Source organism: Ursus arctos, unplaced genomic scaffold (assembly GCF_023065955.2).
Source record: "Ursus arctos isolate Adak ecotype North America unplaced genomic scaffold, UrsArc2.0 scaffold_5, whole genome shotgun sequence".
Taxonomy (NCBI): domain Eukaryota; kingdom Metazoa; phylum Chordata; class Mammalia; order Carnivora; family Ursidae; genus Ursus; species Ursus arctos.
In genome coordinates, this window is record NW_026623067.1 from 67634953 (window position 1) to 67649054 (window position 14102).

The window sequence follows — 14102 nt, forward strand, 5'->3', positions numbered from 1 at the left end:
GACTGTGCCACCCAGACGCCCTATTTTTAACTTTTTAAGGGACCTCCACACTGTTTTCCAAAGTGGCTGCACCAACTTGCATTCCCACCAACAGTGTAAGAGGGATCCCCTTTCCAAAGTGGCTGCACCAACTTGCATTCCCACCAACAGTGTAAGAGGGATCCCCTTTCTCCACATCCTCTCCAACATTTGCTGTTTCCTGTCTTATCCATTTTTGCCATTCTAACTGGTGTAAGGTGGTATCTCAAACTGGTTTTGATTTGAATTTCCCTGACGGCTAATGATTTTGAACATTTTTTCATGTGTCTGTTAGCCATTTGTATGTCTTCATTGGAAAACTGTCTGTTCATATCTTCTGCCCATTTATTGATTAGATTATTTGTTTCACGTTCATTGAGTTTGAGAAGTTCTTTGTAGATTTTGGATACAAGTCTTTTATCTGTAGTGTCATTTGCAAATAACTTCTCCCATTCCGTGGGCTGCCTCTTAGTTTTTTTGACTGTTTGCTTGGCTGTGCAGAAGCTTTTTATCTTGATGAAGTCCCACAAGTTCATTTTTTTCTTTTGTTTCTCTTGCCTTTGGAGAGGTGTCATGAAAAAGGTTGCTGTGGCCGATGTCAAAGAGGTTGCAGCCTATGTTCTCCTATAGGATTTTTTTTTTTAAAGATTTTATTTATTCGACAGAGATAGAGACAGCCAGCGAGAGAGGGAACACAAGCAGGGGGAGTGGGAGAGGAAGAAGCAGGCTCATAGTGGAAGAGCCTGATGTGGGGCTCGATCCCATAACGCCGGGATCACGCCCTGAGCCGAAGGCAGACGCTTAACCGCTGTGCCACCCAGGCGCCCCTCTCCTCTAGGATTTTGATGGATTCCTGTCTCACATCGAGGTCTTTCAACCATTTGGAGTTTATCTTTGTGTATGGTGTGAGAGAGTGGTCAACTTTCATTCTTTTGCATGTAGCTCTCCAATTTTCCCAGCACCATTTATTGAAGAGACTGTCTATTTTCCACTGGATGTTTTTTCCTGCTTTGTCAAAGATTAGTTGCCCAAAGAGACGAGGGTCCATTTCTGGGTTCTGTATTCTGTTCCATTGGTCTATGTGTCTGTTTTTGTGCCAGTACCATGCTGTCTTTGAGATCACAGCTTTGTAGTATAGCTTGAAATCTGGCAACGTGATGCCCCAGCTTTGTTTTTCCTTTTCAACAATTCCTGGGAGATTCGGGGTCTTTTCTGGTTCCACACAAATTTAAGGGCTGTTTGTTCCAGATCTTTGAAAAAATGTCATTGCTATTTTGATCGGGATGGCATTGAAAATGTAGATTGCTCTGGGTAGCATAGACATTTTAGCTATGTTTATTCTTCCGATCCATGAGCATGGAATATTTTTCCATCTTTTTGTGTCTTCTTCAATGTCTGTCAAGAGTGATTTGTAGTTTCTAGAATATAGGTCCTTTACATCTCTGGTTAAGTTAATTCTGAGATAACATATGATTTTTGGTGCTATTGTAAATGGAATGGATTCCCTAATTTCTCTTTCTTCAGTCTCATTGTGTATAGAAATGCAACTGATTTCTGAGCATTGATTTTGTATCCCGCCACATTACCGAATTGCTCTATAATTTCTAGTAGTTTGGGGGTGGAGTATTTTCGGTTTTCTATATAGAGTATCACATCATCTGTGAAGAGAGACACTTTGACTTCTTCTTTGCCGATTTGGATACCTTTTATCCGTTTTGTTGTCTGATTGCTGTTGCAAGGATTTCTAGTACTATGTTGAATAATAAAGGCGAGAGTGGACATCCTTGTCATGTTCCTGATCTTAAGAGAAAGGCTTCCAGCTTTTCCCCATTGAGAATGATATTCACTGTAGGCTTTTCATAGATGGTTTTTATGAAATTGAGGAATGTACCCTTTATCCCTACACTCTGAAGGGTTTTAATTAGGAAAGGATGCTTTGTCAAATGTTTTTTCTCAATCAATTGAGAGGATCATATGGTTCTTGACTCTTTTCTTGTTGATATGGTCTATCACACTGATTGATTTGCAAATGTTGAACCAGCCTTGCATCCCAGGGATGAATCCCACTTGGTCTTGATGGATAATCCTTTTAATGTACTTTTGGATCCTATTAGCTAGGATCTTGTTGAGAATTTTGGCATCCATATTCATCAGGGAAATCGGTCTGTAATTCTCCTTTTTGATGGGGTCTTTGCCTGGTTTGGGGATCAAGGTAATACTGGCCTCATAGAATGAGTTTGGTAGTTTTCCTTCTGTTTCTATTTTTGAAACAGCCTCAGGAGAATAGGTATTATTTCTTCTTTGAATGTTTGGTAGAATTCCCCAGGGAATCCGTCAGGCCCTGGACTCTTGTTTTTGGGGAGGGTTTTGATCACTGCTTCAATCTCTTCATAATTAATTGGTTTGTTTAAATAATCAATTTCTTCCTGTTTCAGTCTTGGTAGTTTATAGGCTTCCAGGAAGGCATCCATTTTTTCCAGGTTGTTTAATTTATTGGCATAAAGCTGTTGATAAAAGTTTCTGATGATCCTTCCTATTTCATTGGTGTTGATTGTGATCTCTCCCCTTTCATTCATAATTTTATTAATTTGGGTCCTTTCTCTATTCTCTTGAATAAGTCTGGCCAGTGGCTAATCGATCTTATTTATTCTTTCAAAGAACCAGCTTCTTGTTCTGTTGATATGCTCTACTGTGCTCCTGGTTTCTAATTCATTGATCTCTGCTCTATCTTGATCACCTGCCTTCTCGTGCGTGGGTTAGGCCTATTCTTTTGCTCCAGCTCCAGCTTCTTGAGGTGAGAATATAAAAACTGCATTTTAGATTTTTCTATTCTTTTGAGTGAGGCTTGGATGGCTATGTATTTTCCCTTTAGGACCGCCTTTGCAGTGTCCCACAGGTTTCGGACTGATGTGTTTTCATTCTCATTGGTCTCCAGAAATTGTTTAAACTGGTTTTTAATTTCCTGGTTTACCCAATCATTTTTTAGCAGGATGGTTCTTAGTTTCCAAGTGTTTGAGTTTCTTCCAAACTTTTCCTTGTGATTGAGTTCCAGTTTCAAAGCATTATGGTCTGAGAATACGCAGGGAATAATCTCAGTCTTTTGGTATCGTTTGAGACCTGTTTTGTGACCCAGAGCATGGTCTATTCTGGAGAAAGTTCCATGTGCATTCGAGAAGAATGAGTATTCTGTTGTTTTGGTGTGTAGTGTTCTATATATATCTATGAGTTCCATCTGGTCCAGTATGTCATTCAAAGCTCTTGTTTCTTTGTTGATTTTCTGCTAGGTGATCTGTCTATTCCTGAGAGTGGAGTGTTGAGGTCCCCTATTATTAATGTATTATTATCTATATGTCTCTTTATTCTGGTTAAGAGTTGGCTTGTGTATCTTGCTGCTCCCCTGTAGGGGGCATAGATATTTATAATTGTCATATCCACTTGTTGGATACATCCTTTAAGAATAATATAGTGCCCTTCTGTATCTCTCACTACAGTCTTTAGTTTAAAACCTAATCTGTCTGATTTGAGAATTGCTACCCCAGCTTTCTTTTGAGGTCCATTGGCATGAAAAATGGTTTTCCATCCCTTCACTTTCAGTCTGGATGTATCTTTAAGTTCAAAATGAGTCTCTTGCAGACAGCAAATGGATGGGTCATGTCTTTTTATCCAATCTGCAACCCTGCGGCATTTTATGGGAACATTTAGGCCATTCACATTGAGAGTAATTATTGAGAGATTTGATTTTAATGATGTCATGTTTCCTGTGAAGTTTTTGTTTCTATAGATTGTAAATTTCTGTTCTGTATCACTCTTGGGGCCTTTTTACTTTTATAGAACCCCCCTTAATATCTCCTGTAGGGCTGGATTGGTGGTTATGAATTCCTTCAGTTTCTGCTGATCCTGGAAGGTCCTTACCTCTCCATCAATTCTGAATGACAGCCTTGCTGGACAAAGGATCCTTGGCTGCATGTTCTTCTCAGATAGAGCTTTGAAAATACCCTGCCAACTCTTCCTAGCCTGCCAGGTCTCTGTAGACAGGTCTGACATTATTCTGATATTTTTCCCTCCGTACGTAAGGATTTTCTTCCCCCTGGCCGCTTTCAAGACTGTATCTTTGGATCTAATATTTGTGAATTGCACTATGATGTGACATGGTGTAGGTCTGTTCTCATTGATCTTTGGAGGGGTCCTCTCTGCTTCCTGGACACCAATGCTTGTTTCCTTTGCCAGATTAGGGAAGTTCTCAGCTACAATTTGTTCAAATATCTCTTCTTGACCTCTCTCTTTCTCCACCCCCTCAGAGATGCCGATGATTCTGACATTGGCACGTTTCATTGAGTCAGTAATCTCCCGTAATCTACATTCTTGAGATTGGACTTTTTTGAGGCAAGTTTCTGTTTTAACTTTTTCTTTTACCATCCCATCCTCCAATTCACTAATTCGTTCTTCTGCCTCATTTACCGTGGCTGTCAGAGCGTCTAATTTAGACTGCATTTGATTCATAGCATTTTTAATTTCTGCCAGACTTGCTCTCATTTCTGCCCTTAGAGATTCTATATTCTCATTAATATTTTCATTAATAGTTTTTTCAAGCCTACACATCATCTTGACCATTGTTACTCTGAACCCCATTTCTGACAATTGGTTATATCCATATCCATCAGTTCTGTGTGACTCATTATCTTTTCTTTGCTGGGGGGGATTTCTCCTTCTTGTCATTCTGATGAGGAGAGGTTGTAGGGATGCCCAGAGCCCAAGTTATTGACTAGGACACAGGCAGTGTGCACTTGTTTTATAGGGACCTTAGGGATGTCGGCTTCCTTATTTTTCAGCCTGCCTTCTGGGGGAGGGGCCTGCCGCATTGATATTCAGGAAACCCTGTTTGGGTAGAGTTGCCTCGTCCTATGTGAGGGGGGATGGGGATGGGCACAATGTGAGCTGGTGTTTCCGGGCTTTTGCTCTCTGGCGGCTTTCCCTGGTGGTTTTCTGTGCCTCTTTTGAGAGTCAGAGCAGAGGTGGCCGTATCCTAGCCTGTCTCAGAGCTGAGAGATCGTAGTTCACTCTCCACTGAGATCTCTTGGCCACTTTAAATTCGTTTCTATCAGTGCTGCTAAAAACCCTGCAGAGACCCGGGATGTGTGCCCCACAGCCTGTGTCTCAGCCCTCACTTCCAGGGCTGGCGCATCTCTGTCCCTTGTGCTTCTAACATTGCCCGCCGCCCCCGGTTACCATGCACACTCCCGAGCTCCCGAGCTCCCTGTTTCAATATGGTTTGCACGGGCTCTGGAGTGCCAGTTTTCAGTCTGGTTGCGCGCACTCCCAAGCTCTTGGTTTCAGTCTAGTTCGAGTGTGCGGGACAGAGCTCCGGTTTTCAGTTTGGACACGCGCGTTCCCAGGCTCACTGTCTCAGTCCGCTCTCCTGAGGGTGCCGGTCCGTGATCCAGCCCGCTCCCCAGCACAAGGGGCTATTGCTTCCCAGCGCCCGAGCATGGAGGCTCCTTCCCCCTTCCGTTTATCTTCCTATATCTGTGCGCGGATTCAGAGCTCCCCGTTTCGTACCTCAATACTCAGCGCTGGAGATGTTCGTTTGTAGAGATCCAGGTGTACCTTCCTGCGTGTCAGGCTGATTCTGTGAGTGTTTAGGATGGTCTGGTATATATCCAGCTCGACTCGGACCAGCTGAGAAAGGGTCTCCTACTCCTCCGCCATCTTTTCTCCTCCTTGCAGAAAGTGGTCACTTTTCTGTTCATAGAGTTTCTGCTACTCTTTTCTTCATTCTCCAGTTGCGTTCATAGGTATTCAGAATGGTTTGGTAACTCTCTCGCTGAATTCCTGGGACCAGACGAACTTTAGGTCTCCTGCTCCTCCGCCATCTTGGAACACCCTCTATGCTGTATTTTCATCTCGTGACATTTATTTTATAAGTTTTTATTCATTACCTACCCTTTTGCAAATAGTACATCTTGTTTGTCTTTCAGATTTCTTTTGGTTATCTTTCTATACATTTCTACAAGTATGTATGCCTTTTCCATTTGAGCATTTCATATAAAATGCACTTTATTAAAATGGCAAATAAATTTATTTTTTTTCTGATTTGAGAACTGCAACTTAAAAAATAATGCTATACAACACATCAAAGAGTTCTATAAATGAAATAAAAATAGAACAAACAGACAATATCTAGTCGATGAGAAGTTAGGGCAACAGGAACCTCATAAACTCGACATGCCAGGTAACTACTTGACAATGTCTAGTAAAACTATATGCATATCCTATACGTATATACAATACGTGGATATACAAACCTAGGAATATATGCAAAAGAAATCTGTATACATATTCACGAAAAGACTTGTAGAGAAATGTTCACAGCATTATTTTTCTTCCAATTCCTGAGACAATAAAACCCCAAATGCCCATCAACATAATAATGGAGAAATAAACTGTGATCTACTCATACAATGGACTACCATTCAGCAAAGACAGCGATTGAACTATAACTATACCAAAAAACCTGGGTGATTCTTACATACCTCATGTTGAGGCAAAGCAGTCAAAGACATAGAAGAGTTCATTCAATATAATTTATTTATATCATGTTTTAAAACAGGCAAAACTATTCTACATTGTTAGAAGTCAGGGTAATATTCATTCTTATTGTGAAATGTAGTGGCTAGAAGAGGGTGTGCTGACGATATTTTGTTTTTATTTGGGTGCTGGTTACATGAGCGTATTCACTTTGTGGAATATCACTGAGCTGAACACAAAATTTGGAGTCTCCTGTTTGTATATCGTACTTGAGTGAAATACATAAAAAACAAAAATAAAATGGGTTCTACGGCCCCATATATTATAAAACATATCAAAAAGTAAGTTGATAAGTTTTGAAAATAATTACCTAGTCTCTTTCGTTTAATATTTACTGGCCAGAATGTGCCATTTCATATCTGCCTTCAGGATGTGGATTCATCATTTAAATGAGGAAAAAAATATTTGAACTGGAGCTAAGTATATGTGAATATATCTAAGTTCAAAGGTCAGCATGTATTGGAAAGTCTGAATCTTTCCAAACATAATACATACTTTTACTCAAAATAGTTTGGAACAGGATGCAAGTATCATTTAAAGAGACAGCTATAAAATCCTAAGAGGCAGAATGACATTATTTGAACTTTAATTTTTTTTTAAATATTACTTGTAAATGTAGATATCCCTATAGTTCTTGGATTCTGATATTTTTCATTATTTTCCAATGAATAGCAATAGTTAGGGTCATTAAAATGAGAATGTGTTGGACTAAATTGGACTAAATTCAACAAGATTTCAAGATCAGGTATTCGTAAACTACTACTGAAAATACTGCTGAAAGAAGGGCAACTTTGATTGACTTGTTTTCAAAAGGTTTTTCAGCCAAACACTGCTACATTATATCCAAAGCTAAATGTTGCTGAAATGATTCTCCCTAGCTCTAATAAGATATTACATATTAGCTCTAGTAAGATATTACATATTCTCTAAGCTAGGAATTTTAAATGAATTTTCTGCTAGGCACATGTGTGGACCACAAGCTCTAAAGAAATTATTTGGTATCTCAGGAAATTTTTCTGGTCCTGTGAATGGTTCAGAGATTGATTGTTCACTACTGCCTGCCAGTAGAGAGTTTATGGACTGTTTGCTTATTTCAGATGGTATAAACTTTGCCAGCAACAAAGTTTCTTGCAGAATGTCTCCTCAAGGAAAAATGCATCAGCATCTTAACTGTGAAGGCGAAACAAGATTCAGTTTTTTATATTAAACTATAGATTTTGAGACTCTATTGCAGAAGCTATCTATTTTTTTTTTTTATTTCAAAAAAGAAAATGGTTTGCTACATATTACATGCCTGCCCAGGAATAGAGGCACAGAGAGAGTTCTCTCATATTACTCACATTCGTATTATCTCCAGTTTTCCTTTTTTTTTTTTTTTTTAAGATTTTATTTATTTATTTGAGAGAGAGAGAGAGAGAGAACAAGGGCACAAGCGGGATTAGGGTCAGAGGCAGAGGGAGAAGCAGACTCCCCACTGAGCAGGGAGCCCTATGTGAGGCTTGATGCCAGGACCCTGAGACCATGACCTGAGCTGAAGGCAGACAATCAATTGAGCCACCCAGGTGCCCCTAGCTCCAGTTTTCAATGTTAGTTTTTGTTTTGAGCGAAACATTCTACATTGTTCCTAACGTTTGATTGGAATAGGATTTTTTCCAAATATATTTGCAGAATTATTTTTTTTTTCATTCAAACATTTAATAATAATATATATATATATATATTGAACACTTTACTGTGTACTTGTCATTGTTTTAGCTGCTGGAAATATACAAATATATGGCACAGATACAAATCTTAAACCTTAAATTGCTAGGTTCAAATCAGTATTTACTGGTTTTATATATTTCCAGTTACTTTGTATATGTGCTGCAGATCCCCCCAATGAGATGTTAATTTCATACTCTCTACCCACCCCGATTCCCACACTGACTCCCTCCATACCCTCTCTCTCCCAGGTCTTGTCAAACACATTTGTGTATTAAAAGTTTCTAGTCCCTTGATAAACAACTGCTATTCTATATCTAATCCAAAATTTTTCAGACTCATAAGGCTAGAGAACTAACGTTATGGGATATATTTTGGTATGTTTTAATCTCACTTTACCTATAAGAAAATTGATGAAACAGTGAAAAGATTTATTAATTTTCATACTGCTTTCTTTATAGTCTCTTTCTCAAGTTCCACACTGAAGTAAGTATTGTTTATAAATTAGGTCAAATTAGGGATGCCTGGGTGGCTCAGTCTCTTGAGCATCTGACTCCTGGTTTTAGCTCAGGTCATGATCTCAGAGTCCTGGATTGGGCCCCTTGTGTCAGGCTCCGTGCTTAGCAGGGAGTCTGCTTGAGTTTTTCTCCCTTTGCCCCTCCCCTGACTCACGCCTGCACTCTCTCTCTCTAAAATAAATAAATTAATCTTTTAGAAAAATTGGTCAATTATTTATTAATGACAACAATATGGAAGTGTGAGTATATTTTTTAAAATATATATATATTTAGCTCCTGGAGACTGAAATTATCAATTATCAGATGTAGGGAATCTAAATGAATTCCAGTGCCTACAAATATAATTTAAGATTTTTTTCTCTAAAGACAAAAAATAGTTCATATATAGTTTTTACATTTTAATACATATCATGAATATTGGCGTACTACATATTCAATGCATTTAATTTTCCATACTCACAAGAATAATCATTTGTATATTTGGCCAAAAAACATTAAGCATGTATAGCTTCTAAAAAGTTTTGCCAATCATAAATGTAAAGGAATAAAATACAAATTAAATTCTTTTCATCATATTCCATGTAACTAGAATGAAAAGAACTCTTTCACATGATTTACCAAATAGAAGGATATTTAGATAAGAAGCTATGAAATTCATTTATTTTAACTCAGTAAAGGGTCTTCCTTACATAAACATTTCTGCTAAGCATTTTGTGCATTTTTAATGGATATGTCAAAATTTCAAAATTCAAAGTGCTCTTAAAAGAGATTTTAACATGCATTCTAAAATATCTTACGTCTTCGATATCTGAAAATAAGTTGTTACAAAAATTATCAAGATCTGTTTCTTCTCACTTGGTTAAATCATGAAATGGATTTCAGTAAGTCATTATACAGTCTGATTATTCTCAGTACTAATCAGAATGCATATATTTACAGGCCATGAATTCACCTTTTTGGTAGGAATGTGGCTATGGGGATTGTCAGGAATGGACAGCAGAGAGTTACATTGCTTGTCTACTATGATCTAGTAATCATTGTTCACAGCTAATGAAATTACTTACATAAACCCTATCACATTTTTGTCACTTGTATGTAGAGGGAAATTTTCCACTCCAATTATGACATTAAAGACTAAGAAGCATCGGCTTGACTCAAATGAATACTCCATGCCCAGTGGACCACTTATTGCTACTATTGTAAGTAGAGTATTTTATCTGAAAAACACCTAAAATTCTAAAACTGTTTCAACCAAAGGCTGCTTAAGGATTTTAGGCCACAAAGTTCTTCAGGTATTCACTGAGTCATAAACAATATAGGCAAATAAATAAATAAATAAATAATTGTAGACTGAGCTACTCATCTCATGATAAGTACTCTTGAGGTTCACTTGAAAACAAACTTTCTTTCCAAGTATAAAATTCTCTTGCGAAAAAAATTAACAAGCGCTTAGAGTATATAAAAGTATAAAAGTATACATTATATGTATAAATACTAAATACTCTGAAGAAACATGACCCTCCTATTAGAGGTTGGGACAAGACAGTCGGAATGCTTCTAAATGGGAAAGAACAACAAACTCTTTTCCTCTCAGCTTGTACTGTTAAATTTAAGCATTGTGATATGGATCACAATAATACCGTTAGGCAAACTCAGTCTCTTTGATGTTTTCCTGGGCTTAAAAGAACTGAAAGGAAAGAAAGTGTGGAAATATGCTTATAATTACATTAAAATACTGTGTTTTCCGCATAGTCTTTTACTGTTTATATATAAGATAACATTTATAAGTAAAGGTATACTTTTTTGGGGGGCTTATATCAGTTTATTATTATTGTACTAAATATCAGTAATAAAATCCTTTAGTTAACAGATACTTTCATATACATTCAATTCTGCTACAATGCTTGTTTTGAAAATATCCTTCTTGACAACACATTTGAAATTTAAAAAATAGTTTCTCTTTTCTATTTTTGCATGCATAATCATTATTCCAACAGTTGGTTAAATGAGTTTAGTTACCTTCCTGGGGCGTGTTTAGAGGTAATGAAATACAGGAATCTGAAAGTTTGTCTAGGATTCCTTAATAGAAAAACCATTGTCCCTCATACATATCTGACATTCACCTGGCATAAGCAAAGGTGAATGTTCTCTTGTTAATTCTCTAAATGATTTATATTTACAACTACAGTTATGTAATTATATCAATGTGGGATACTAAAAACATAGATTATAAAAATAAATGTAAAATAATAAATGTTTATAAAATATTTTATTCTATTAATGTAGAATCAGTAACCTCAAGTGACAGACAAAGCAAAATTAAAATTCAAATGAGAGAGATTTCTTTGAGATGAAGATACTGAGGGAGTGATCATGGATGTGAATTTGCCTAGAAAAAGGAGTAGCATTTGGACATGTTCCTTGGTTTTGAAAAAGCAGAGCCAAAGAACAGCAGAAAAAACTGACAGACATTTATGGCACAGGGTGTGAAGGACATCTTACAGAATGACTGAAGCAGATTGGAAAATAAGGTAGGAAAACTTACCTAGATCTAGCCTGAAGAGCTTTTAATGACTAACCTATGATTTAGAACTCTATTGTCACATCTCTATAAAGTTGTAAAAGAAGCAGTTAGAAAGGCAAAATAAACTTCCATGGATTCCAGTGTTAGAAAAACAGATTTGGGAACAGTTGGCCTACAGAGGTAAGCCAACTGATGTGCATTGAAGGTAATTACTGTTGAAGAAAACCTAGAGGAAAAGAAAAAAAGGACTCTGAAGAGTAGATTTGGGATGTAACAAAAAGAGGAGAAATATCTAGAGAAGCAGTTAGAAGGAATAGTAAAAGATTTTGAAGACTACCTTAGAAAGAATTGTATTTCAAGCCAAGGAAGCTGAGAAGTCCTCACTAGGCCTATCAACAATATCAACATACACAGAGATGCACACTGCCAATAGACAACAAAACCTAATCTCTGGTTTAGTTATCACTGTAGAGTAGTATAGACTCAGTGAGCAGGTAGACATAAGAAACTAAGAAATGCAATACAGTGGAACAGGAGAATTAGAGTATTAAAATGAGAAGTGCTGAATTGGAAAGCCATTCAACAGAATCCAATAAAGGAGCAAAGGAACCTAAAAAACGAAGTCAAACTTTGATCACACATACAATATAAGATACTCAAGATTTCAGCGACATACTGTATAGGAGGTATGAAAGGGCATGAGGCTGTGGCAAGGGAGCAGATTTTCAGAGTAAGAAATCTTGTCAATTATACAATTCCTTTAGAAGAGAAAGTTTAAATACATTTATTTTCATGAATAGCTAGGAAGAGACTGAGTACCAGAACAAAGAATACTGAGAAAATGTGAGACTCTCATCCTGAAACAGTCAACTCTAAGCATATTAAAACCTCCCCAAAAGGTAACAGGAACAATGTTGATAGAAAACTTTCTATGACTGGTACCAGAATCACTTATGGAAAATTAGAGAAAGTTCTGAAACTGAGAGGTAACATTAATGGTAGAGATGTTCATGCACAGACATGTGTGATTCATACACTCCCAGTGTGAAGAGAGAACTACTTCTGAATCTTTGTTTATAGAAACTTTGAGCAAAGAGAAGAATTGTGATTCACTGGAGCATATTACCACACTCTTTAGCACACTCTTCAAATTATTTGAAAGACAACATTCTAAAAAGTTTTGGCTGAAAAATGACAACTTTATGAGAAATCTGTTAGCTAATAATAAAAACAACAATAACAGCAATTAATAATGATGATGGTAATAATGGTAATGATGATGAATACATAATCACTGGCATCATGAACCTTTATGAATAGCTTCAATAGTGGGAATTTAAAATCCCAATTTTTGGTTCAAACTGCATCAAAGACTTCACTGGGTCACTAGCAGCCTTAACAGTAAGTACCGATGAAAATGAAGTGAGGTGTTTTTATTTCATTTACAACGCGACTAGCAACATTTACATGCTTGAAAAAAAAAAAAAAACAACACAGTGGTATTAACAACAAACAAAAGCACACAACCTATGTTGCATTGTAATATTCTTTGAAATTCCCCTTAGGAAGTATTTGCTATTCTGACCTCAGGACAATACAACTGTTTGTCAATATGTCCCTTTCCTTTAGCATCTGCATTTTGTTGTTTGATTCATTCTCAACCTCACTGCAGGCCCAAAGAAGAAGTTTCTCAGATAAGAGAGAATAAAATTTAAATATCCTATTGTCAAATACTGAAAACAGAAATTGAAGGAAAAATAAAATAAATCCTGTCCAGTTTTTCAAGTGAAAAAAGAAAAAAAGAGAAAATATATATATTTACATTTGGAATCAATCCCTAATGAATTTTGAAATTTATATGGAAGACCCCGTGTGTACATATGCACATGCATAGATGTAAATACATGAAACCTTGCACTTACTCACTTGCTGTCTTACATCACTTGCATTACTGTATGGCATGTGGGTAAACCCTGAATAGCCTGCTGAAGAATAAGAGACACTTGGAACATGAATAGCTGTACTGAATGAGCCAAGTTAGACCCGTTTGCGCTCAACAGGCTTGGTACCTGACTACAGATGCATAACTGAACCCAGCCAAGATCAGCCAAACCACCACTTAAAGCTACTCAAATTGTCATGTCACAGAAAGTGAGCTAAATAAATAGATATTATATTAAGCTACTGAGTTTAGGGTGGCTTTACACACATTTAAAATAACTGAATACAAATGCACTGAAGAATCAAAGAAATAAAAAAAAAAAACACACAACATTTCAAAAATATTTTACAATTGTTTCTAGTAATATAGGCACTGTTTGGAAAAAGGTTTGCCCCAGGGATATTTATTGGAAAAAAATAATTACAAATTTTAAATTTTAGCATAATTGTTCCATTTCACTTTATCAGATTAGCTGACAAAAATGAATACGAAGGTAGACCCGAAGGGACTGGGAGAAAGAAACAGAACTGTGAAAAACTGTGGAATTAGGCTATATGGTAACCATATGTCTAGAACAGTCATGATTTATATTGGTATTCCCAATGTCCTGTCCATCTTAACAATTTTCTCACTAGCCTCTTTCTCAAATGTGTTCCTGACTGTACAAGAGATTATATGGTCAATGTAGTACCTGGGAACAAGGCAGCATGAGTACAATGAAACCAGGTAAAAGCTTCTGTGTATAGCTTTCTCTAGGCAGGTAGTATTTAAGTAATACTCTTCAACAATGAAGAACCATTAATAACTTCAT